The sequence below is a fragment of the Taurulus bubalis genome, assembly GCF_910589615.1.
Source record: "Taurulus bubalis genome assembly, chromosome: 14".
Classification (NCBI taxonomy): domain Eukaryota; kingdom Metazoa; phylum Chordata; class Actinopteri; order Perciformes; family Cottidae; genus Taurulus; species Taurulus bubalis.
The window spans coordinates 17441811-17469487 of NC_136602.1; the positions used below are offsets into that span (position 1 = coordinate 17441811).

General features: G+C 40.2%; 1 protein-coding gene across 1 annotated transcript in view; it reads right to left on the minus strand.

Annotated features, from left to right (window-relative positions):
- The window catches only part of macrod2 (mono-ADP ribosylhydrolase 2), a 417061-nt gene that overhangs the window by 380734 nt on the left and 8650 nt on the right, over positions 1 to 27677 (minus strand). The window lies entirely within an intron of this gene.

Here is a 27677-nt window from a genome sequence, read left to right on the forward strand (position 1 = left end):
TATGCAAATGAGCTGCACCCACAGAGACTTTCACCCAGACCCCTGCAAAGAGCTCCTCTCCCCTCCTCCTATTCTAATTAATGTTAAATATAAACTAATCTCTAAATCCTTGAACTTATTCAATCCCCTTGGCTTTTATTCAAGTTCAGGAACATAGAAATCCACTACAGAGCTGTGTCCTAAACAACCTTTTTGTATTTGTATTTTGCCATTCACTCCACAATATTGACTTTTGAGGCATAATTTATATATGAAAACGTTGGAAATATTGTGCCGGTGGTACACATGCGTCGTGGAATCCAACAAATGTATACTGTTTTGTCAGCAAGCCTGAAAGCGACATGAAGACCGGCCAACTGCTCTATTAACCTCCATGTTAAATCGGACCACAATTTTCTCTCATGACGGAAACGTGAGCACTTTACAAACTGAATTTACGCCCTCATTTCTAAATCCTTACAAATATTTAAGTAGACGGAAACGTTCGCAGAAGTCTTGTGCTTCTCATGATGTCATTATTTTCGTGATGGGATCCATGGTTGTCTGTCAAATACACTAGTTTGAAAGTTAGTTTTTTCATTAAATCAACTCTCCTGTCTCTCTCTCAGTGAACACCATGGCAACGGTGACACACACGCACACACGTGCAGGAGGAACTGTCAGTTGGTCAGCTGACACTTGACTGTTTGTGCTTCTCATGATTTCATTATTTTCGTGATGGGATGGGATTCATGGTTGTCTGTCAAATACAATAGTATTATTTCTTGGTGTAACCACACCTCCCTACTCAATTCTGCGCCCTACCTCGAATAATGGCCCATCTTCAATACCTACACTTACACCGGTCTCAAGACACAAATAAACGCCTCTTAACTTCTTTTCTTCCATATGCTTCCTCTTATTAAACACTTAAACAAGCTTAAGACTCATAGACACGGTTTAAATATCCTAATATTACCAATAAGGCACACAAATAGACAGTTTAGACCATTAATAACGTCCTCTGTCAGACGCTCATGAGCCACACCCACGGTTTTCCCGCCTTATGCAAATGAGCTGCACCCACAGAGACTTTCACCCAGACCCCTGCAAAGAGCTCCTCTCCCCTCCTCCTATTCTAATTAATGTTAAATATAAACTAATCTCTAAATCCTTGAACTTATTCAATCCCCTTGGCTTTTATTCAAGTTCAGGAACATAGAAATCCACTACAGAGCTGTGTCCTAAACAACCTTTTTGTATTTGTATTTTGCCATTCACTCCACAATATTGACTTTTGAGGCATAATTTATATATGAAAACGTTGGAAATATTGTGCCGGTGGTACACATGCGTCGTGGAATCCAACAAATGTATACTGTTTTGTCAGCAAGCCTGAAAGCGACATGAAGACCGGCCAACTGCTCCATTAACCTCCATGTTAAATCGGACCACAATTTTCTCTCATGACGGAAACGTGAGCACTTTACAAACTGAATTTACGCTCTCATTTATAAATCCTTACAAATATTTAAGTAGACGGAAACGTTCTCAGAAGTCTTGTGCTTCTCATGATGTCATTATTTTCGTAATGGGATTCACGGTTGTCTGTCAAATACAATAGTTTGAAAGGTTGTTTTCTCATTAAATCCACAGTTCAGTCTCCTGCTCTGTGACAGTGTCACACCTGTTTTAAGTTAGCCAATCAGGGCTGTCACCACGACAACCGGTGATACAAACGCAGGAGGAGCCAACTGACGTTGGTCAGCTGACATCCAAGACACCCTATTTTAAACTCTACAAAAAACGTTTCACACACATTCTTATATATCATACATTAGACTTAGACACACACACACACACACAGAATTATCACAAAACGATTGACTGTGTGTGTCATTGTGCGCCCGCGTGTGTGTGCGCGCACGTTTTTTGACCCCAGAAAGTTGGTGAGTGAGGAGATACAACTTGGATCGACCTTTCACCCAATGAGTCTGTTGTTGCTGGGGAAAAATGGACAACACAACGAATCCGATTAGGCTCCTCCCATAGAAGAAGTCTGATTGGCTCTTTTTTATTTGGCTTTCGGTTAAGGATTTTTTTTTTCATTGTGTAAAAAACTACGTTTTTCACCCTCTCAAAGAAAGTCATTTGATCTGATAATTCTGAAGGTGGCAGAGGTTATTGAGGTTATTGTGTTATTGAGAGATGTGTTACCTCAATAACACATCTCACTACCGGTAATGTATACATATTGCGACGTCTTACGGCAGTAGTAGCCACACTTTCAAAATTTCTTGTGAAATTTTCTAGTTTAGTTTAGCTATTTGTGTTCATTCAGGTTCCGACTGACTAATCCAAAGTAAAAGGTGTCTGGCTCCCTGCTCAACCTGTCAAAGTTAATGAAGTATTTTACAAAAATTATGAATCAAGAAAGTAAATTAATGGCTAAACTAAATATAAAAAATAAAGCCTCAGGATTAGGGGAAACGGCAGTCTAAAGACAGGGAATTTCTTCAAACTAAATGGGGTCTCAGAGCTTGAATTCCTCAGTAAAGCTGGGATGGAAAGCTCCTGAGAAGCAACATGCAGAAAAAACAAACAAGGCAGGATGAGCAAGATGTAGGCGGCTATGGCTATGAGCAGAAAGCGTAAAGTTCACTAGCATCTGTTTTTGTCATTTGAGTGACCAGTATGTACGGCATCTGGCTGTAACCCTGAACATTCGCTCTTCAAGTAAACCATCAGTGTTTCATATTACAGATCCAAGCCCATAATGAGCATTTGCAATTATCAACTGATTCTAATTTCAGTGAATTTCCGTTCAGAGCTAAATCTGATTTTATAAAACGTAATAAATGAAGCAATAATAAAAAAAAAAGAATGAGACAGAACAGGACAAAACTACATTGATTAGCACCAGAACCACCTCTTCCAAGATTAAACTAGGATTTTAGCTCGACTGAAAGAGAAAACTACATTTAAAAAAATAGCCAAATAAAAGACAGAGTAGAGAGATTTAATTTTATAAACACAGTAAAAGATCTGAGATTAAGGGAAGAAAATGGCATGCCAGAAAGACCATTTAATTTTAACATAAAGCCACAGTGGAGAAATAAGCACAAGAGACACAGACACTGTAAATGCACTTCTAAGAGAAGGAGGCAAATTAACGTGTGGTAAAATGAATGAAAATATATGCAGATTCTTTCTATCAGCCTGTACTCTGTTTTTTGGGGGGGGGGGGGGTTAAAAACCTTTGTTCTTTTAAAACTGCAGGCGGACAAACAGCAAGCTGTTTAAAATTCATGAAACATTTATTTAATTCACCGGGCGGGGACCTTTCCTGACAACCTTTTACTTCCCCCGCTCATGCTCTGCTAGTCTGACATTTGTCAGGACCACATTGGACATGATGTATGCTCCATGACAGATAGCTCTCCTGCCTCGTTCACGTTGCTCTCCTGGGACTTCTTTGATCAGAGAGATAAGCATTACCATCACCCAAATCCCACACACTTCCCACTGAACACAACTGCCGTAAGTGATGAACAAACTGTGACAGAGGAGTACCAGGAACACAAATGTGTAGCATCCAACAAGCCCACATGCATGCAAACACAAATCACAGGCTACAAACAGCATACAGACTTTCCAAGACACTACAATACTAATCCACAGTTGGCCTAAAGGTTAGAGAAGCAGGCTTCTGCCCAAATGGAAAGTGGTTTGACCCCAGACTGGAGGGATGAATCTGGGCAAGTCCCACCACTAGTGTTCTCTTAACTCCCAAACTCCTCCGTGGCAAACCAACAGTATGGTTTTACTTTGCTGCTTCCAGGTGTCAATGTGTGCTACTGTGTGTCGGGCGTTGCTTAAAAGAGCATTGATGCTCAGAGAACCTACCCGGTTAAATACAAAAGGGAATCATTTCATTAATAGGGTTATAGATTGCGGATTTAAAACCTAAAATTGCTCTGACTAAAAGGATGTCAATACATGTGTACTATTGTGTCCTTCCTTGTGACGCCACTCATGATGAGACAGGGAGTTTGAGCAGGTCACGGCCCTGTCATTTCACATGCTTGAGGGTCCAGCCAGTAATCATGGTTATTGACAAACCAAAAGGTTAATTGGCCTTAATGTCAACTCTGACAAATCCTCCGATTCCTCTACTCATCTTTTCTTTCTTCCCTGTGCTGCACCATGACTCGGATTCAACCCGTCGCTTTTCCCAGCCCATCTCATTCTAGCTACTGGTTGAGCTGCAGTCCAGCTGTCCATCGAGTTGCTCGGCTGTGTGAATGACAAGGAGAGGCACTGAACCGCTCAATGTGGAGGAGCTTCTTTGAAATCCTCCAGGTTCTTTTCTTTGCGCCCAGGCTGTGTAAAAGTCCATCTACGCCCTCTGTGACTTCCCTCCTCCCTTGTGCTCTAACCCCTTTAACTAGTTCCCATTCTGGCTCTCTGAGCTGCTCACCCTTCCATGGCTCCCCTCCTCTGTAAAGAACAGATGACTTCCCACAACTCCCTGAAGATGTGGTCAGTGCTTTCCACTCAAGACTATGGGTGGTATTTATTCAGGGTAAAAGGAATCCTCACACTTATTCTAGTGGACTTAGTTTAGATGCTTTTCCCTGACCATATGGCCCAGGGACCGAGGCGTGGAGGTAAATTCAGAGATTAACTTGAAGCAGCAAAGTAAAGTAAACATCCAACTCATCTACAGTTTGACCTGAGTGTCACAAGCTTTCTGTAAAACACAAATACCACTTAGGGTACCTGAGGAAATAAAGAGGGTATTTAACCCCAAGAGTTGAGCAGATTTCAGCCATCTGTTTTGAAGAGCTTAACCTCAGACAGTCCTCCACTGTCTGGATGCGTTCGGGGACTGGAAAAAAACAAAAAAAGAGTGTTCACTCAGGGAACAATGAGGCATGCCCAGCTCGCTTGCTTAAATCTTTGCTTAGTGCATTTACTAGAGGTTAGACATATGTCTCAAAATTCCTGTTTCACTTTGTACTGAATAGGGGTGGATCGGCCATCTGGAGTAGTGGGAGTTTCTCTGGTGAGCTACTCAACCTGAGGGGCGTCCAGTGAGTCAAATTTATAAAATATGTTCTTTTACATTCTGGTATTTGATTGCAGGATTACACCCACTCAGATAGTTAGCTCCATATGTAAGGCAGGATTATCAGTTTGTCGCATCTCATACTTCAGCTTTACTTTGATACATTCTGCCTTTCTAACTGTACAACAAACTGAACATCGCTGATTAAGTAGTGCATTAGGCCCCCGGTAAACAGTTTTCTGTGACCCAAGAAAAACTCTACATATGTACAGGGTGCTAAAATCCCAACTTTATTCGACATGTTTTGCTATTCTAAGGACTGCTGGTTGTAATGAGCCAATCTGGGTCATATATCCAGGGCTGTTTCTTTTATTATCCTCGTCTGAATATGTTACCGACAAAGTATTTGGAGTGCGTCTTAATCTCACACCTTCCATTAATACTGTAGCCGCCCTGAAACTGAAAAGGCTTCGTTGGCAAAAAAAATATTTAAAAAAATACATAAAAATGGTATTAGTCATTGCCGCTCCCTGTTTTTTCAGCCATTTTATACCTCAACAGAAAACCCACATCCATCTGTAAAGCAGCATTCTGTACAATGTTTTGTGAACTAGTGACAGGTGCCAAAGGGATTGTGTGCCATGAATGGCAAATGCCACGGTGAAGTGAAGGATTACACTGTATTACTTTCTGAATATTTTTTCAGAGCCAATAGCAGTCTAGTGAAGAAGTGGTAATCTGCTGCGGCCAGACCCCATCTGGACTGACAGCGGCTTAGTTCCACATAGTGCAGTCCCCTGGAAAACTTGGCCTACCATGTCACAGTCCATCAGAGACCTGAAATTTGGCTATTCACCCCTGCTAAATGAAACCGGCTCCCCATCCACGCCACACCACCTCTGGCTCACGACCAAAGCAGACAGCCGTGTTCATTATGAGGGAGTGGAAGCGCCCCAATGTCAGGACCTGCCATGCAAAAAGACAGCTGAGGCTAGCTGGAAGAGACGAGGAGCCGTCTTTTTTTCCCCTCAATTTCAGAACCGTCGACGGCCAAGGGACAAATAACAGCCGTGTTTTTGATGTCCTGTGTTTTTCTCTCCCCCAGTAGAGATAAAAGAAAATAACATCACTTTTCTGTCTTGCCTTTATGTATTCCCCCTGTACCGTTACATGAATATTGCAACGCCGATAAATTTGTTAGATCCAAAGTTTGTGGGCTGTGACTTTGACCATTGCTCGCTCCATACCACTGCACTGCATACACTATTGGCAATTTCAGTTTATGACGTTTCCTCATTTTATGTCATTCTAGACAAGTGTGACAGCTAAATGCCAAAAAATGTAAATGCTCATTCTGCTGCTCATCCACAATGCATTACACTGCTCCTAAGGGGTGAATGCTAGCCAAATTGGAGGGTCTGTCAATTTTTACACACTGTTCATTTTCCAAGCAGAGCACAAATTGGACACATAATGACAAGTAACTGTTTAGCAGACAGCTAGATTAAAGCAAAGGGATCATGTTATTAGACTGGCTAGTATGAAAGGATGTTCTATTGACTTAGGTGTCAGATCAGACTGATAAATGGAAACCTAAATTGGCAGCTTTGGAAGGTGGGATATTGACTCTGGTCAAATCGCTCATTGATTATTTGATTACAGTACTCTGTTGTGATTAGTTTAGTGGACATTGGGCATACAATTTGTGAGCTTGGCTGATTGAATAGAAGACAGTGGATTCATCAGATTAATTGAGTGGTTGTGAATAGAGATTTTAAAAAAGAACCTCTTTTTGAGGTTTTGATGAACCGCTAGTTGGCATCCAATCCTTTGAATATGTTGTACATGATACCAAAAAATACATGAATCTTATAATGCAACTGAGAATGACTAAAACTAAATAATAAAAACTAAATATCGGAGAGGCGGTCTCAGTGGTTTGTGTTGAGGTGGCCGGGGTCTTAGACATCTCCTCTGCCCAGGCTTTGGATGCATGTTGACAGCCACAATACAAGTTGTATTAGCGAAGCATTCAGGGATCAAATTGATTCACCCCTCATGAAAACTTTATGAATACACTCTAAGGGACAGAGTATAAATATACATACTGTGCAGATGTAATGCACAGTGGAGGTCAACAGATGCCTCAGAGTACAAATATTGTGAGATAATATTCACCTCAGATTTGCATATTATCCTTGTATTAACACGATTACATCGTATGCATTACTAAAGAAGCAAACTGCAATTTCATTGCAAGTAAATGATGTGGAAATGTGCAGTGCTTTGCTGTTAAAAAACAATACAGAGATATGTGCCTGTCCATAGCAGGTATCCCGCACATCTTACTTTTGTTCAAGTAAATGGCAAATTGCATTTTGCTTCGCTAAACATACATAATGAAGTGAGATTACCACGAAGGATCGTCTCCATTTACCAGTATATTTCTAGTAGAAAAAAGAAATACATACTTTTCATCACAACATTTTCTATATCCACACATATATTCTTCTTAGTCATGCACAACAACAATCCAACTGTAATGATTTTGTAGCAACACCGGGATAAAAAGCTTGTAAATAAGCAATTCATTTGAAGTCTTGGTGGATACATTTACATGCACTGCAGATTTCTATATCATTTAGGATGATCACGTTTGCCAACCATCGTATCTTGATTATAATAACCCAGATAAGACCATTGAATATAATCGCTAGGTTATTATCTAGTATACTGAGGCGTGTAAACACTTCAGCCCAATTACTGTTGGGTTTTTGTGATCAGCACCATGTGATTTCCATGGTAATATTTCATGCTAACATTAAGACAACTTCGTTGTGTACAGGAACAATGGCCAGATCCTAATTACAGTACCTATCCCAAAAACAGTGAGAAAAATAACCACCAATGAGCGACGGATGCGTTTTTTTGGAAAATAAACAGGACTTCACCTAATTCACTTTGGGAAACTCCATATGAAACATGCATATCACGTATTTTTTTGCTTTGAAAAGGGAGTGGGAGAGCCAAGCATTTTACTTAAAATGCTAAACAGTTTCAATGAGAAACATAATGGTTTGAGCAAGAGGGCAGCTTATAATTTCTCGATGCTGTTGAAACACTGCGGGGAGAAAAGAAGAAAATGAGTTATGGGGCATTAACCTCTTCATTCACAATTATCCTCCTGCCTCTCCGCCTCTCTCACTCTCTCACTCTGTCTGCCTGTCTCTGTCTTGTATTACACATCGCTTAATGGCACCAAACTGACCAACGCTCCCTGGAGGCGCTCTCCGTCAGCCAAGTGCCTGATAGTATTTTTTCACAACAGCCCTCTCAATCCTCAGGGAGAGGTAGGGAAGCACCTTGATGATATCACTGATATTAAGTTTCAGAGAAGTCATCGCTCACCGTGTGAGGGGCAGGGGATGGAGGTGGGTGAGGAGAGGGCGACTGGGCCGATAAGAATCTCTTTGTCTCAGAGTGATGACCTGCACTGCCGGGTCAACATCCTGGGGAGCTAACTGGTGTGAGGCATTTTTCAACCTTGGAAAGGTGTTGAGACATTGAGGGGCGGTGTGGAGAGAGCTATTGAGTTACTGTGATGGGGAGGGCTGGGTTGCATGTTTGGTTGATGGCCTGAGGCATTTGTAAGAGGGCCAGCAGCTCTCGTCTTTCTCCAAGTGGTGTCTGGTCTTTATCACAGGCGTGTGACACCTGCCCTCTCACACATGACTCTGACACAACAGTTGAGGACTGATCCAAATCTCAGTCTTAACACGCAACACTGCCATTAGAATATGCTCAATAGTAATAGTACATGTATGTACATACACACACACACACACACACACGTAAATGTATGTTTAATACATAATAAATACTACAAGGTTGGTCATATATCAAAATTGTGAATTTCAAGACTGTACTTTATCGCACATCGCACTTTTCTAGTCTTCCGACCACTCAAGGCGTCTTTAACACAATATGTCATCATTCATCATTCACATTGCAAGGGACTCTAACTAACATTCAAAGCCATTTGGGGTTAAGGGTCTTGAACAAGGACACATCGACATGGACTACCGGAGCCGGGGCTCCAACTACCGATCCTCTGATTGAAGGACGACCCTGCTTCACCACTGAGCCACAGTCGCCCACAACATCATTATGACATTAGCAATTAGAAGACTGCACCTGTATCAGGTTTGCTGGAATAATACCTGCAAACTGATTGCTTTTAATACTCCAGAATCATATAATGTAGGAATTATAAAGAATCCACCTTATTGGTCCTCCATTGCAAGTCACTGTAATAAAACCTCTTTGCCAAAGTCGTTTCGGTCGCTGTCTCCTAGCAGCCAACTAATTGAGAAAGCTGATGAGCCCCGTTAGCTTCCAAGGAAGCCCTTTTGTTCTACCTGCTTGCTAATTCCTTGCGAGTCTCTATCTTTGTCCACTCAAAGCTAATTCAGCACTTCTCAGGCATATGAGCTCCTGATGACCTCCCAGTGGTAAGGAGAAAAATGTAGTGAAACCTTACGATTTGGCTAGAAACTTGTGAGCACGTCTCCTGTTACCTCTGGGCGCTTCCTGCATTGTGTCTAAGACAGAAAGGGCCAGAGAATCTGTGAAGGTAAGCGCTCTATGGTTCATTTCCATTATCTCTTGAAAACCATGAGACCTCACATTTCATTTATTGGTGTAATTAGTGTCATGTTTTTGAAAGACTTTTCTTTTTGAAGCAGTTAACCATAAAATAATTCCATTAATTTGGATTGATAGAGCCTTTCAAAGATTAGTCCCAAGGTTTGATGCCGTCTGACAAGTAAACAGCCCAGGAAAACATCTGCATATTTGACATGCAAATAGTCAAATTAAAAGATTTCAATTACTGACACAAAACTCTGGCCATTGTGGAATTTAATCTAAAAACCCTTTTATTTGCTCAACTCCCTGCTCACCGCACACTAATATTACTGCTCATAAATGCAAAGTAAAGTCAAGTGAAGAATAACAGGGTTGCTAAACACAATATAAATAGAAGGGCACCAAGGCTCCCCATCATGAACACGTAAACAACACATGAAACAAGCATAACATTAAAAGTCATGTGGGGAATAGATTCGTTAGTAGACACCAGTATGCATTTACTAGATATCTTTACCATAGTGCTCTCGCTATAATTGCTCCCTGAAATATAAAGCACCGGAACATTCCTCGTACCCTCTGATCAATCTGACATATTCGCTAATGAAATAAAAGCTTCAACAATCTCTCAAGCGTTGTTGCCATCTCCTTTTGGGCTGTAAAAGAAAGTTGGTGAAATGTGCAATGATAAACACCCATAAAGCCCGGTCTCATTTTACTGAGAGGCCATTATGGTGCCATCCTGAGAGGTGCTTTTATTCTCTGACAGTTAGTCAGATTCTTCTCATCTATAATGCAGGTTACGTTGTGGGGTAGCTGTAAACTGCCAGTTTGCTCATTTAGTAATGTCAGGGGAGTGCAGCTATCAGGTATTCATCTTCCACCCCCTGGCCTCTTGCTGTGGCCCTGACTGGGACATTGCTTCACAGTCATGAACGCACAAATTAATGTGTAAAATATCCTGTCACTCCAGCACTACTCCCAACAAATGGCTTTTATTAGCACTGCCACTGCTGAAAATTAAATGCTTTTTGCAATCCATGCTCTCGAAGATTAAATAATTATGTCACATTTTTCAAAAATTGTCAGATTTACCCCCACGCTGCAGTCCCTTGAAGGACAGCCGGTATATTAAATTATTCAGGCCTGAAGGCTGGTTATATAGTCAGTTGGTGAATTTGATACTAAAAAGAAAAAGGGGAGAAACCCCCCCAAAAAAACACCATTTGAACCATCCAATCTTCCTTTGTTACATCCAATGTGCTCTTAGTTAGGCTAATTGTTAATTATTTCAAACCTAACTTTGCTCTATTCAGGTTGTCTGCTTCACGTAACGTGCCCGTGGGACACATAGCAAAGTTTTCTGGGTCTGTGGCTAATTGAAAAAGTACCCAGCGTCAAATATACAGCCATCAATCTTGCCTTTGTGCAATAACAATGCAATCAAAGGGTAAGTGCACGGAAGAATATGTTTACCGCTAATTGCAATTGAGTGCATTTCCCTAATGAAGCCCAGTCCTGACCCGAATGTTTGCCTACGTGCAAAACCTTGTATGGGCATGTGTGCTTCTTGGCCTCTGTGACTGTTCGTGTGAGATGTCAATATATTCTTTTGTTTAGATTTTTAGCATAACTTTTAACCTACAAAAGGTGTTGGTTTTTTTGTAGGGGAGAGGCAAGGAATTGAAGTAAAAACGCAGCACAAGTATGCAGGCAGGACTGGTGCATTCTCCCATGCACCATTTGGCAGCATAAAGCACAGGGCTGTCTTTTATGATGATTGATCTCGATGCACGAAGGTTTTCAAGACCTCTCCATCAATTCTGTTTGCAGGAAGCAGGGAATGAGCCTGAAAAACAATGTGTGCACATGTAACATCACCCTCCTCACGCCTAACATCCCTCTATGAAAGAAGAACACGTCTCAGACAAGGACCGGGCTATTTAGTATATTCTTCACAGAGGAAAAAGACAAACACAGATGTGGGAGAGGCGGTCAAAGTGAAAACAAAATTGCAAAATAGAAACAAGCCTTACCTCTTAAAATATCCCTATTTGGTGCAAACAAAAGGAAACAAAAACCAGCAGCCAATTGAAAAAGTCTTGATAAAAAATATTGTCTAAAAAAGGTAGCAAAAATTAGTTTGGGAAATATCGACATTGTTATCTTCCAAGTTTCTGACTCCATTTACTGAGAAAAATCAATTGTTTATAAAGAACTCGGCCGCATAGAGCGAGACAACGTGTCCTTGTTACGCCATGTAAATAACGAGAACAGACTGGAGACGTAACCACTTAAAAAGAAGGTTGAGTAGTACTAGCTATCTTCCAATGTTCTTTTATCATACTTTAACAGAAAACATGCGTTTAATAATGTGATATTAATGGGAATGACACACAATATAGCAAACAGCGGCCTACTGATGAAGTTTCTGTCGCGAGATGAGAAAGTATTGTATAGATAACTCCTCATTTCAACTTCAGCTGTTCTTGGTCCTTGCTGCGCTTCCAAAGCAAGCGACAGGAATAAATAGAAACGAGCCGTCTGACAAGTCGCGGTGCTGTGTTTCTCGTGGTATTTTTGGACATTGAGTCAAGGAGATAATGGGTGTCATTCGTTGAAAAACCACACTAAATGCGAGCCTTATTTTGTGTACATTTTTGATTACTGTAATCAGCAGAATCTCACCAACATCAGATGACTCCTTTCACCACTTATTTCATGATGAACAGGCTGATGCTAGACAGCAGCAGAAGCAGAGGTCTGTCTGACCTTAACTGACAGAAACACCATGAATAAATGAGGACTCAACTGAAATTGGATTGTGCTAAGCCTGGCTTTCGATGACATACAAGATAATTGCCTTCACAATGCAGACGTAATTGAGAAGATTCAGGTATTAACAACATCAGTAATATTGTCAGCATTGTCCACAATATTGTCATATTGGAAATTCAATAATAACTCATTAGCCAAAGTTGTAGAGAAATAAACAATCACTCATCCCTGTGCGTTGACATTGACGGCTTCTCACGACTGATTCTCGGAAAGCTAAATAATCTAATAATGCAACACAACACAAAACTATAATCTCAAGATGCTGATTACAAATATCTGTAAAGCTGATTGGATTCCATACCCTCTACCAGGCATTTCTTGTCTTAGCCACAAAACAGGAAAGGAAGTGTCATTAAAAAAAAGAAAGTGTTGACGTCTAAATATGTTGACATTCCACAGCAGACGGTTATGATTGAGACGCCAGCTGGTGTTTAGAGTGAAAGCCTAAACCTAGTTTACCATAATGAAGCTCTCCGAGGGAGGTGATGCACTCCTCATGCCATGCTGCTTTACTTGGCTTCTTAACACTTCCAAAACTGAAGCACACACGCATGGATTTTTGGGACAAACACAAGATCTCCCTGGTCGCTACAACAAAGTGGCACAGGGTGTGTTTGCACAGCTTGAGAGAGCTCCTCCAAACAAATGAATGACGAATTGATGCCAACTTGCATGAGTCTGTCAACACAACAACAACCAAAAAATCTTCATTTTGGGGTGCCAAATTGTTAAACATCAACAACATTGGTAAACATCATTTTGCGCCCCCCCCCCCCCCCCCCCCCCCCCTCTTTTTTACACAGTTTGTTTGTTTATAGCTTGCTTCTTTAGAAGAAATAGTCTGCTCCAAAACAGAATAACAAAACTTTATGACTGAATTAAAATGTCCTTATTATGGCTAACAGCAAGCAGCGCAGTATCTGTTCAACAATGGCACCCTGCTCACAACCCTATCTTTGTTTCACATTTTGAATCTAGGCTGTCCTGACTTTTCACAAAGAGACAGTGGATTTTACTCATTGCTTTGAATCACAAATCAATCTTCTGCCAGCTGACAGGCTCAACTCTTACTTGTGTTTTAGCCACTTCAGGTCTATTTCATCATAAATATAGATTACAGCCGCTCGTTTGGAGAGGTAGCCCCCTCAGTGAGTCAAACCCGCTTCTCACAGAGAGATTTGTATCAATCATTAACAAAATCAACAAAATGCCTAAAATTGTTGCGTCGCAGGACATAAAATCCACTTCTCTGGTTTTTCATACTTAAAAATCCACAAACAGAGTCTCACAGTGTGTGTTCACTGTCTTTAAGTTAGCAACTGCCTCTGGGAAACTTTGGAGTCCTGCTTCTTCACAGCCATAGCGCAAGGATCAAGATAAGTCACAATGTATTATTGGAACAAAGAATTGGTGTTTGTTCATAAGTTATGTATCATTCCCATTCTTGCTGCTGTCAGTCAGCTCTATTTGGAAGTTAAGTATTTGCTTGCAACAAGTGACATGTGTGCCATTAAGAGTCAATGTGGATGTTTACATTGCATAGCCCATCTGCTCTGAACGCACCCAAAAAATTAGGTGCAGGTCGTGGCAGGGCCTCTTTAGAGACAGGACTAATCAAACACTAAGCTAAAATTACATTTTAGTTTTAGAGACATTTTGACCTCACTTTATCTTTCCCAAGTCATAATTTGCTTCTTTTTTCACCTTTCACAACATACAAATGATAAATGGATGAAGAATCACACAGGACAAAATCCATCAATGAAAATAGCGCCTGACCTTCTGCTTCGCCTTCCATCCTGCTGGTCCGCGCTGACATGTCTCTTCATTAATTTCAGCTGCACGGGCAGCATTAATTGGCCCACAGTTAATTGAGTTGTCTTCTAAATGGAAATCACTGTGTAGCTGTTTCAGGACTTTACTCTGTTAACATGTGTAACCGTGTAGTCAAACACACTCACAGAAACAATTATCTCACGTTGCTATGTGCATGTCACCAATGCCAATTATGCGGGGGAAATAGAATATTGAGGGATTTTATTTGGGACAATGTATCTCAAAAGGCCACAAAGATTAGATGTGGTGTATACAGTAAGGTACTGCAGTAGTATAATACATATAAACAATGCTTTAAAAGGCCAATATAACAGCCACGCAATGAAACATTTGCAAAACTTTTAATGATCAGTTTTTCTTCCGTGCCAGAGAGCTGCTGGATCAACTCGATGCTTGTTTGTTTACCAGCCATATAGTTAGTTGTGCTGTTGTATTGCATTGCATTGCATTATAGTAAGAAGTGTTTGTAGTGTTTTGTCTACACCTGTTTTCATGCATTAGCGGACATGATATTGAATATAATGATATCAAATACAACAACGATAGCGCTTTATAAGTACTATTGCTGTGCTACTCTGTTGGATATATCAGGATTGTAAAATGAAAACTTAGTACTTAAGCATTGTGCTACACAACTGCCTTCAGCAAGAAGCAAAAAAGCGCTCCTGAAATGTGATGACTCCATTACTTCAGTAACCCTTATGATGATTCTGGCACTTTGATGTTTTCACTAACACACGCACTCATGTAGCGGTCTGTGTTGGAGGAACTTTCAGTAGTTCTCTTTGTGTAAGAAAGGAACCACCTCAGGAAAGATAGAGGGAAGACTTCAGAGTGATGTATGTTTACCTCCTCTGTATGTGTAATGCCTTGCATCAGCTCTCAGAAGTTATTTTACTAAACACAAGGTGGCCTATGTTATCCAAGCTGCTAGATTTCAATTTGCAATTCATGAGTATATTATAAAGTACAGTGAGATGAGAATGAGTGAGATTAACGGAGGCTACAGTCCGTATTAAAATATAATATTTAAAAAGTGAGGTGAAGTAATTGCTTCTTTCCACAAATACTTAAAATTGTGCTCTAAAGGTTATGATATATTCTCCCAGGCATAAACTGTGATAAGTTGTTTTTGTCGTCTTAGAGGAATTATATTTTGTAGAGAAGATTGTGGGTGCAGTGATGACCAATTAAATGCCTATGCCCTAAACTACAGCTTTGTGGAAAAAGTGCCAGTGATAACTGTATTTCATTGTGTTAATCCATAATTAGAATTAGGTATACTGTACTCATACAAAAAAACTACGCTGTTCAAAAACAGTGTTTAATACAAACAGTTAGATACTGAATGCAATGTTTTATAATTAAGTTCATTATAGTCCACCCTCTCAACCCTGCAACTCCCCTGACATACAGTTGTCTACATTAGACCTAAACAATGAAGTCAAACTTAAAACAGAAGAGAGAAACCAGGAAGCTCATTAGAGCGGATATCCAACCAAAACTGTTTACTGAAGAGGCAATAGCCAATATCATGATGTTTAATGCTAAAATAATGCATCTTGTTTTAGGGTTGACACCAATGCTTTTTAACCTTGACTGAATGGTTTTCTGATAACAGGCATCACTCCCAATTCTGCCCTTCACTTTTGTTCTTGAAAAGAATGTGCAAGTGGAGTAGTAGCAATGAGGAGATTGGGAGCATCGTAAAATGCCAAAAGTTAATTTTTGTGGTGCGCTTTATGTAAGTTGTGAAAGCTACAAGTATTTGGAATCGGATGGAATGATCACTGAGTCAATTCTGCCTTATAAACCTGCAGATATACTGATGTGTAACCAGATTATGTCAACATACTTTATGTTTTTGAGCAAAGATAGCCAAATGTATTTTCCTTTAATTAGCATGAAAAAAAACACATATTAGCCAAAAATGTGTGAACATCTGCGCTTCTGTCTTGTGTTCTTTTGGATTCATGTTCTGAACAAATATCCTGATTAAAGGGCCGATTAAAGGGGAACTTGGGTCTTCTGGTCTAAGGTTTTTGCAAGCCTTTGGTTGTACAGAATGGAGCTACCTTGTTCCGTCTTTTCCACCACTTGTCAAGACACCCACTACGACTTGATGAACACACCTATATCAACTGTAATGTGATGCGTTTCATCAACAACGCAGCACAGCCCCAGGGGGACTATGGCGGCTGGAGGATGGCCATGTGGGGCCTGATTATCCAGGGAAACTTGGGAAATTAAATCTGTCGAGAGTACACAACATCCTCCTCAGAGTCTCCTGCCTGTCATAACTTCCTCCAATCTCTCTTTCATCCTATTCTTTCCCCTCACCTGGCAGCTTTTTCAAAGTATAACTATAAATATACAGTGTCTCTGCACCTTGTCTTCACATTTTTCTAAGTGGCACAACTCATGACAAACACTAAAATGTCTCCTTTACGCAACCTTTTCCTCTTCCATATTCAAACACAGCAAATTGTGTTCTCACAAATTAATCAACACCTGCAAATGGCAGGAGGATAAAGGATCGCTTCCTTAGTGCTCATATCAAAGAGAGCACTGTGTGAAAGCTGCTAAGAAGGTGACTATTCACAACAGCCCGAGTTTCAGCCACTTGAAATATAATTAGCTTCACTTTCACACTGAACACAATAATGCGGTAACCTAGATAAGGCTTTTAGTACATGAAGATTTTACTGATCTGCCAACGAAGTAATTGTGTCTTATTGTATTAGTGTAAATATATTGTATGTTTTATGTATTTCATGCCATTCAGTCGTTCAACCTATCAATCTTTCCTTCTACCCATAAATCTGTCTATCGTTCCATACCAATAAGTTGTATATACTTATATATAATACATGATCAATACAATGAACACCTTGTTATTGCTTCTATTGTTTGTTTTCACCATGTAATGTGCCTTGAGTACCTTTTAAAGCTCTATACAAATAAAATGTATTATTATTATTATTATTATTATTATTATTATTATGTGCTATTTTGGTCCTGTTGGGGTCTCCCTTTTAAAAGAAATCCAAGATCTTAAACCTGGTTAAATAAATTGAATAAAGCAAGACAAGTACAATTAAACCGAAATAAGGCTTTGGTTCTGTGTTGAGGGAGTTTCTTGTCACAACAGACAAAAAACCCAATGCCACCCACAGTATTGGGAATTCTGTTCCAACACGAAGGCTGAGAAGTCTCCGCCTTATAGGGACCTTAATCTGCTTTGTTTGTGCATGGGGGGGAAGAGCTAAGATTCTATTAGAGAGATTAAATTGTCTCTATAGCCAACTGAAGCATCAAAAGGTCAACCAAATAGGAGCCCCTTACTAGAGCGGGTTTCACTAAAGTCACTTATTTGTCCATTTCATCATGCTAATTGCAGAAGATATCATCCCATTATAGCTCCACAGCTGAGCGGGGTTAAACAAATGTAGTTTGTTTGAGGTCACACTACCTCCAAGTCAGGTCTCGCTGCTCTCCCCCGGCACATCACAACAAATCATCAGGTTGTCTATAACTACTCTATATAAGCAACCCTCTGAACCCTGCTGCAAAACACCTCTTCACTCACTGCCACTCAAGCTTCCTCTTCTCCGTCTCCTCTGGTTCTCCTCTCATCAAAAATTCCTTCCAATGCTGAACTCTGTTATGGAAATAAAATCTAATCCAACTTCTTGTCGCAACCTAAAATCGCTTTGTTCTTCTGGGGAGTTTGTTACACAGTTTGAAATGTCAAGCATCTGACTGCATATTCTCAGTATGCAAAACCGTGTTACCCTAATAACCGTCTTACGTGATCAACTGAAGGAATAAAACCTTTCAGTACACAGTACCTTCGAACAAAGTCTGCAATAAACACTGGTCATTTTGTCATAAATGAGCCCAAATTGGTTCTCTTTTTGGAAATCGGATGGAGTTCATTAGTACTCATTGTTTGCAGGGTAGTTACATTAAACACTGACTTGTAAGCTGTAAGACCTTTCAAAATAATAACTCCATCATGCCTAATAGACTCATATCTCCCAGACATTTCACATAAAGCTCACCGTTCATCATAGCCAGCAGAACCTAGTCTTGTTTCTATTACCATTCCGCTGAACGAAGGTCTTTGTCTATAATGAGTCCACATTCCCTAAGCCCTACAGTAACCACACAATCACTTGTGTCAACAAAAGGGAAATCCATTTCATCAGGATGTCCAGTCAGGGCTTCATTACCATTCACAAGGGCAACAACTGTGCAGTAACGTAGCCCCTGAGAGCTGCTGCTGATTGCTGGAGTTCAGTGTATTTTCATTATTACTGTACAATAGAAAGAGCATGTTCAATTAAAACATCATCACAATGACACACTGCATCATACCAGTTCTCCTACAGCATTCAGCAGGGCTCTTTAAGGTCAGGATCTTTATGTCATTGTCAACGAGCTGGTTATTTTTCCAAAACAAAACATTTTTTTGTCACGTTTTTGCATTTTTGCAAGATTTCAAAAGTTATGTTTGGATTTATACCTTATTTGTTTTGATCTAGGAAAGGCTGCTGATCTAGGAAAGGCTGCTGCTTCATTATAGAAGATGGAAAAGGTCTCTCTGATAGTACCTTAAGGTGATTTTTTTTAGGATAATGTGTGTGTTTTCTGGTTCTGCACCGTTAGTGCTGCTATCAAACATAATTTGGGTAATAAAAATGTCGTCTATAGACTGCTCCGGCATAATGGGCTTCACATTGTAACAGATCGCTGATGCCTGTCTGACATCATATTATATCAAGCCGACACCATGACGAGGTAAATCTTTATTCTCAGGTACTGTTAAAAAATTGCGACAAGGTATATCTTTTAGGAGGCTCAAAAAGGGTTCCCACTCTTTTTCCAGGACATTTTCAGTGATTGCACCACACACTACTCTGTATCTATCTGAGGCAGTTTGATCAAAAGACGTGCAGTCTGTGACAATGGCTATAACTCATCTATGATAACATCTCTTACGTGCTTAAAATTATGACAAATTAATGATAGAATAATATAATACAGTTATCAGCCAGCAGTAACTCATATTTATATTTGAAGTGAAGTAATGAAACTTACATTTTTCAGAGTTTCTACTTAACTTAAGCAACCTGCATGTGCTACCATGTGACGCGAGTACGACAGCGTCTCCACAACATTACCAAGAGCTGCCTATTCAAAATACTCAAGTCCATAAATTACCATTTGGACAATAATATGATCCTGAACATAACTTAGCCCTTTTTACAAGAAAATGTATTTTAATAGGCATTTGGAAATATATTTTCAATATATTTTATAAAAGATATGACATGCATTATCCTGTAAGATTAAGATAGCACGTAAACCTAAAATACCTACTGCAAAATAAAAAGAGATATCTTTTCATACAAGAATACCTTTTTTTTATGAATACAATAAAAGCTTTCCAGGGGTGGTAGTTCCAGTACTAGTGGTAATAAAAAATATTTAATTAACCCTTTTCCTGATTCTGTAAATGAATATTTAGTTGATACATGAAGCTGTTTAAAAGCTTCATGTATTTTATGAGAAATTAAAATCATAGAATTGAGAAAATAAATACTAACATTACCATGATTCTTTCCAGTTAACCACATCACCGGAAGGTTTCTGCTGAAATGTTAAGCACATGCTTGAGTTCTTCAGGCTAACTCTTAAAGATTTATTTAACGAGTGAAATATTTTGTAGTTTAGGGGTAAAATGGCATCTTCACTTTGTGTTTACTCCCTTCAGTAATTGCTTAGCTAGAGGCAAACCTTCACCGAAGGACTTCTGAATAAACGTCTGATGGTTCTCTCCTAGTTTTAAAAGTTAAAAAGGAATCTGGCACTGTAACATTTCCGGTTACTTTAAAATGCATTTAAAATAGCCAGTTGAGAGCTACTTTTATGAACACGGCCCCTGGTTCCTCAGCTTTGAGAGAAACTTGGACATGCTCACAAATATTGAATGAACTGCCCTGGGTTACAGGAATTGCATTCTCATTTAAACTACTCAGCAAACATCACAGTATTTCATTTGAGTTCCTTAGAGGCTCTCTTATACAGATATTTTTTTTTCTGTTTAGCTAACAGGGAAATAGTGGGGAGGACACAATTTCATATCTCCATTAAACGCTGATGTTCGAGGTAGAATTTTGACAGACTTAGTCACAGTAACACTGCATTGGAATATTTTATTTCTGCCACAACACAACTGCATATCATGGATAGCATGAAGATATTTAACCCCTGCATCCTCTTTGAAGACACGAGGACTGTTTAGCAAGCTAAAGTATTAAATTATCAAATCGAGTTTTTAGGCCTAGAAAATACCCTTGTCAAAATGTGTGCTTTATATTCCTTTACTTACTTGTGACATTATGTTGCTCATTACCTGCCCCATTACCATCACCTAGCCGTTATACATATAAAGCCATTACTGAAAACCGTGTCACTGCAGGCCTGTAACCAAGAAGCTCATCAGTATTTCTGCTAAGGTGCACGCATTCCTGGCTCAGTGTAAATGGCTTGCATTTGTTTGTCTCCACAAAGGTTTACAACATTCGCAGGAATAGAGATTATCTAAAAACAAAATGAGGGAACTGAGTAAAACACGGGGTGAAAAGAAGCAGGTATAATGAACTGATGTTCCAAGAGGGGTATTGTGAGGACCAGTGAATCGCATGCTGCCGACCGTGCAGAGCACACTGCCTGGGGATTGTGCAGAGAAACAGTCAGCAGTAGATTTCTGCAACCCTCTCCTTTCACCCGTGCTTTACTCTGCCAGTAAAGAGCTAGTAAAGGATAAAAGAATGCATTACATCTCCACCACAGCATAAAAATAAGTGCACAGCCACACTCTCTCTTCTTCAGTGTTAATATAGTGTAACATCTGAAACCTTGACTGAGCTCCAAGATCAGCATCTGCTATATTTCGTCCCAAAAATGTGTTTCAATTTCCAAAAACAGCACAATATTGGATTTTTTTCTGGGCTATTGGAGAGGCAGACGATTAAAATCTGTATAATGCCTTGGAATTTCCAGTTGTCACCTCAAACAGTTCTAGAGAAACATCTGTGAAGGGGAAGAAGAAAAAAAGGGGATTTATCCATCTGAAATGCAGCACCAGCCCCGTGAGCTCGCTTCCCAAACTTACACTGCTATCAGAAATGTCAGTAATACTAAGGTAGAGCCACAGTGCCCCCTATCGGTCATCAGGTACATAAGCTTAGATTAAAGTTTACCTGCTTCATACTGCTCCAAAACCTTTTATTAATCTGCTTTAGAGGATCGTACCCGAACCACACACTTAAACACAATACTAAATATAGATATACACACTATATAACATATACCCTGCATATTTAATATCTTATACTGTTGGCATATAGGGATAGAACGCGAGTCATTTTGCAACCACCCTCTCCAAGTATCCATTTAGAAAGCATTGTGTTGTTTTACTAAAAAATATGTTTTGTTGAGGCCATTCTTAAAACACTACAATACATATAAGGTTACATTTTCCTCACTAAACAACAATAACGCTTGTATTCATTTTGTACTACTTACTTTCCTCGCCATGTCCTATGCATGACCCTCTACAGTAATTACTTTTGCCAAAATCCATGTTTGAGGCAAAGGAAGAGAGAAACAGAAGGTGGTGAGAGACTCTATCCCCGAGTTCCCGTCTGAATACCCTCGCAATTACTCACAGGCCTGATGGATGAGATCTGCTTGTTTTGAAATGTTTGTTTCAGGACAGGGGGTGTGGTGGGAGAAGGGGCTCGGAAGAAAAACAAGGATGCAAACAGAGACTTTCCGACCTTGACGACAATTACTTAAATTCTCTGTCCACCAGTGGAGACAAGTGAGGACCTGACCTGAATGACAGTCCCCCTCATGAGCACTGGCAACTGTCTTCAAAGACACAAAGTCAGTTTAAACACCACTGTGTGTGTGTGTGTGTGTGTGTGTGTGTGTGTGTGTGTGTGTGTGTGTGTGTGTGTGTGTGTGTGTGTGTGTGTGTGTGTGTGTGTGTGTGTGTGTGTGTGTGTGTGTGTGTGTGTGTGTGTCACAAAATGTGTGACTGGGAAAGACGGGGAGGCTCATTCTCCCAAACACTCAATACGGTCACAGGCCATTAGCAGTTCAAGGAAAGGGATACATTTCTCTAAGTGCCAGGCGGATCCACACTGACAGCACAGATTCCCATGATTACTTTCCATTAGCCACACCTTGTGAAAAATTATTTCTACCTTGCCATGTTGGCACCTCGTAGACCACAAAGATTGAGTAAACAACTCTGACGTTGACCAAACACCGAGGCAGGCTGCGAGGCCGTTCACAAGCCGGACACTGGGAGGGGAGAAATCGAGCCGAAATCGTAAAGAAGAGGAAGCTCGTCAGATGGTTTGTCACCTCAGTTCACATTTACACCCTGATGGAAGGGAAAACCCTGGCCTTGTGCTGTATCTCTCTCAGAGCTGATACGATTAACTGGACCTTTTAGTGCAGGACCCAATGCAACCCACTCACCGGCGTCATTTCACTGTTCAACAGAGCAGCAAGTTCCCTCAGCCAGGGGCTTTGATTTTCATTCTTGGTGTGACAGTGCAACAATCACAAGTTTGCTCAAGAAGTTATCAGTCTCTGCAATGATTTCTAATGTACTGAATGCACGTGTGTGCGTGTGCGTGTTCATGTGTTTGTATACACTTCTATATGCAACTGGCAGCACAGTGAAACGGAGAACAGAGTGAGAGAGAGACCCTGAATTGCAGTCAAATTGCTGGGAGCTTGGCCGCATCACTCAGGGAGGTTATGGCACAGGGTGTGAATCTGCAGAGAGACAGATAGACCCGTCGAGCCAGACTCTCCAGGGGATGAGTGTGTTGTGCAGCACATCCATGGCCTGACAGAAAATCTAATGAAGAGTCTATGCTGACACGATCCCCAAACAGTAGGAAGCAAAACCAAAAGCCATAGGCTTTATCAATCACTAAAGGAAGAGCAACTGTAAAATTGACATCATTCTTTGGCATTTCATGCTACAATCTGGTGTTAGTCTGAATGTGAATTGTTAAGACAACCTACTCTTCAACTGCTAAAAGAAAATGTCCCCATCCCATAAGAGTAACGGAGTGGCAACAACATTTTGGACAGAAAATAAGGGTCTGGACAGCAAATCAATTTCACATTGGAGTACTGCCTTTTCACAAAAAAGAAAAGGAGAATATGTTCTCATATATTACAACTAGACCTTTGAAAAGAACCCTGAAGTTAGAAAGAGTCTGTCTTTTTAGAGTCCTTCTATAGACCAAGAGCAGAGAGCGAATAAAAATGCCACATCTACTTTTCATTCTGGAAGGCCTTGTGCTTTGCAGGCTAAAATATTACCAGAGCACTCAAGAGTCATTCCCTAATAAATATGGCAGTGCTCTCCATTAAGGATTGTGTCTCAGAGAAGCATACAATATTCTTTGGACATTACACACCATCATCCTGCTCTATTGCCGTGTTGCCACAACTACTGAGGTTTTCAATAAGTAGGGAAGGATGAACCACAACCTCACCCTGAAAAGAAAAGTAACCCCTTAGAGATGCAAAGAGTGTTCTTCCTTTAATAAAAATATATCACTTCGCGGATAACATTTCGCTCAGTTTGATGTTTTGTTTTTTGCTTGCATGTAGTTTCTGTTTTTACATATGAATAATAGTTGACAAATCCAATTTAGAACTTTTATCAATTTTGAGTTGTATGATGACTGACATTAACCACACAACATAAAATAAAAAAGTAGCACCACAATATGTTGCCCTTCTCTGAACCACAGACTAAAATTGTATTCTGTTCACTATACCCATTCTGTACTGTACATTATGCATCAATGAAAAGTAAACAGCGCTGCCTGTGTGCCAAGCAACCCCACAGGCAAACAATGTTTGAATGGACTGCATTTCAAAAAACGTATAAAAGTCAATCTCTACTGGATTATAGTATTCTGTCCTCCGAGGGTCACTGCTCTAATCAAACCTGTGATGACTGCAGTACGAGCCGCTCTATACTGAAACTGAATACCAATTGCCTTTCTCACACTCATCTCAACCCCTTCAGGTTCTTTATAGCGTTCATAACCAGTTTCCCTATGCACACTCAATTGGTTCCTTTAAAAAAATGATCTAATACAGAAAGATAGGAAAGGTTTACAGCAGGTAATGGATTAGGAGTCAATCCCTGTGCATAATTACCACAGTCATCATGATAAGAAAAGTCCTTTCCACTTCGCACCGTTATCTTTTCGACCTCATTCTGATCTGAGAGGGATTGTGACACTCGCATGAACTCCATGCACAAAGACAAGGAGACAAATGGAAGACAAGACCTTGTGTTTGCCATGTAAAAGCAAAAGTAATGACATGCATTCAATTTAACACACAGTTTGAGCACCCCTTCAACTTTAAGTGAAACCCATACTTTTTAAACATGCCTTGATTAAGTGTGATAGTCTCCTCTTTCCATCGATCATTTTTCGATACCAATCCAAAGATATATGCCAAATACCTGGGCTACTAGAGGACCAGAGTAATTGTTGGGTATTCAACCAAATTACTCAACACAGTATTGTCACTTGCAAACTGAACATACTGCAAAATGGCATCCTGTACAACAATCTGGGCCTACGGCGCTATCTAGACCATGTGTGGAGTAAACAATGAGCTCCAGTGAGAGATGCGTCATACACATGCCTGCCTGTCACTTTCATGCTTTAAAACCAGTAGGTAGAGAGGTACAGGGAGCATGAGTTTGAGTGGTGGCAGACCAAAGCAGGCTCATTCTAAAGAGCAGGCTGAGTCGGGCCATCTGCCGGGGCTGGATGCTGCAGCCACCTTGTCACAATGCGGCCACCCTGCCCTCCACCCCTGCAGTTTACTGATTGTCACCGCAGCCCCCTCCTGTCCTGCCAGTCGCCAGGCTCTCACCCAGGTGACAGTTTGAGCACCTTCTGTTCAACCTCCAGCCAAACAGAATTAAGGAAGAATTAAAAACTCAATGAGCCTAATAATTAAACTTTAATGGAGGATATAAAGCAAGTTGACACCCCCTAAAAGCTATAGGCAGTCAGCATAGCAGTCGCACAAAGTGGCCTGTGTCCCCAATTACAGCCTTTGCCGCCAACATATTGCTGATGTCATGACAAAACCTTGTTGCACAAATGTTGTGCCTTTGGCTTATAAAATAAACTGTAACGTTATGTGATAAAATAAAAAACATCAGGTCAGCTGAAAACAAGCTAGAAGCATTGCAGCTTAACTTACTTCCTGAACAGTTGACATTTCAGAGTCATTGTTTGCTCCCTTGAGCTACAGTCAATGCATTTAGGAAACCATGATTCTAATGCAGTCTTAAGGACATGAAATATGTCATGACCAAAATTTGACTATTTCATCTCGCATATCAGTATTATATATAGAATTATGCTGAATTGCTTCATTTACTGCGAGAACAAAACAGTCTTAACTCTGCGAGCAGGTAGGCGAGCACAGGATTATAGCGTTTGTACTTCAGATCACGTCCACTGAACACACAAGAGGGAACAATAAGTCTAAATATGTGAATAGTGGAAAATGTATTCCTTCCAACATGTTTCCATACATTTTACACAGCAACTTTCACATTTACTTTCAAGCTGCATAATTCGCATCACTGCACTTGTTTGACTCCAGAAAAAAGAAGACATTCTGAGAGACAGTTTATTCAGCTTTAGGCTAATACTTTCTCAGTGTTTAAAAAGTCCCACACTTCATAGACAGCAGTCTTCTGGTGCCAACCTAAATGAAAATCAGCATGAGAAAATGGAAGTACTGCAGGCTAAAGATTGGAAACAGTGAATAGATGAAAGGCAAGAAGTTGAAGTAACTTTCCAAAGATCTTATCAAACTCCATGCTCAACATCCGCAATGTTTGTTCGCATGCAGCTCAGAACTTTGTTACGTACCAAAATTTGGACAAGAGCCACAACATGCACACATACGTCTTTTGTTACCAATGACAAAAAATAACCATGGTTTGGAACACTGTGTTCACATTAAAATGGATTATCACAACACACTACTATTGTTGAGCGCAACTCTCATAGGTGGTGAATGAAAACTGGGCAGTAAAGTCCACCACTGACTGTACTGTATGCTCTTATCAGTCCAACCACCTGTACAAAGACAACTGGTCCTGCAGTATGAATAGAGCAGCAGTCGGCCAACTGCTGAGACCTTCTGGATATTATAAAAGGCTTCAGCAATTCCTTCAACCTTTGAGACCCTCTGACAGCCTGCTAAACAGAATGAATTACGTCCTGGCCAGCATGCAGCTCAATCAGAGCCTGGACGTCTGGCAGCATTAACTGCTGAAGTAAACTGCCTGCCTTGGCTACAAAAGTATTCAACAGTTTAAAACAAAAAAGGTGCAATGCTCCCTCCTGCACCTCATTTACATTCATTTTCATATGCCCTATTGTTCTAGTCACTTGATGAAAACCCTGCTCACCTTATTCACTGTCTTTGTTTTAAGATACTAACTATAAAGAACATAGATTGGGAACAAAATGGGGTAAAAGTGCAATCAAAACAGGCTACACTATAAACACCTGTATCAGTGACTCTGTCTTACCATTAATTACATACAAATCCAGACTTAATATTTATCTTCACAGAGCTTAGATATATCTAAATAGCACACGGCAATGCAATTCACAAACACGTAACAGTTATCCAAAAAAAAACAGTGCAAACAAGCGGCTTGAAAAAAATAATATCAGCTACAAGGGTTACATTTGTAAAAGGTCAAAATGTTGAAATTGCCATGACATTTAGGTGTGTGTTAGGTGTTTGTGTACAAAACCCCATATTTGTAATTTACATGATGCTGACGATAATTCAGAATGTCATGTCACCTTATCCTCATCAGGATGGGTATTTACATAATATATTAAATTCGTTAGCCTTATCCCACAGATCAGTCTGTTTATCACATATACTAATCTTCTAAATAATAAGATTACTAGATGCATAAATTTGAGAGGATTAATTTCACACGAGATGCACACTGCTTGGTGGACTGTAATGTGTGTATGTGCGTGTTTGCAAAAACCAAATGAGGAAGGAAAAGTTATGAAACAACTGCAGAAAGCCAAAGTAGACTGTGTTTAATTAATATACTGCTGTTATGCAGCGATGGGGTGGGACTATCAAGTCTACAGGTGCAAAAAGGGTTGTTAGCATCAGC